Consider the following 321-nt stretch of genomic DNA (forward strand, 5'->3'; position numbering starts at 1 on the left):
GGAGGGAATAAAAAATGGTAACTTATAAAGATAAACCCATTTGATTATCCTCAGACTTCTCAGTGCAAACCTTACAAGTCAGAAAGGAATGGAATCAAATATTTAAACTATTAAGAAAAAGGAACTACCAGCCTAGAATAATGTATCCAGCTAAGTTCTCCTTTAGATATAAAGGAGAAATTAAGACTTTTCCAGACATACAAAAAGTCAAGGAATTCTCTACTACAAGGCTTACACTACAGGAAATACTGAAAAGAATCAGCTCCCTAAAACAAAATGACCAAAAAGAAATACATAATTAGGAGTAAAGTGATTATTGGG

This window comes from Pteropus vampyrus, unplaced genomic scaffold (assembly GCF_000151845.1).
Source record: "Pteropus vampyrus isolate Shadow unplaced genomic scaffold, Pvam_2.0 Scaffold201, whole genome shotgun sequence".
Classification (NCBI taxonomy): domain Eukaryota; kingdom Metazoa; phylum Chordata; class Mammalia; order Chiroptera; family Pteropodidae; genus Pteropus; species Pteropus vampyrus.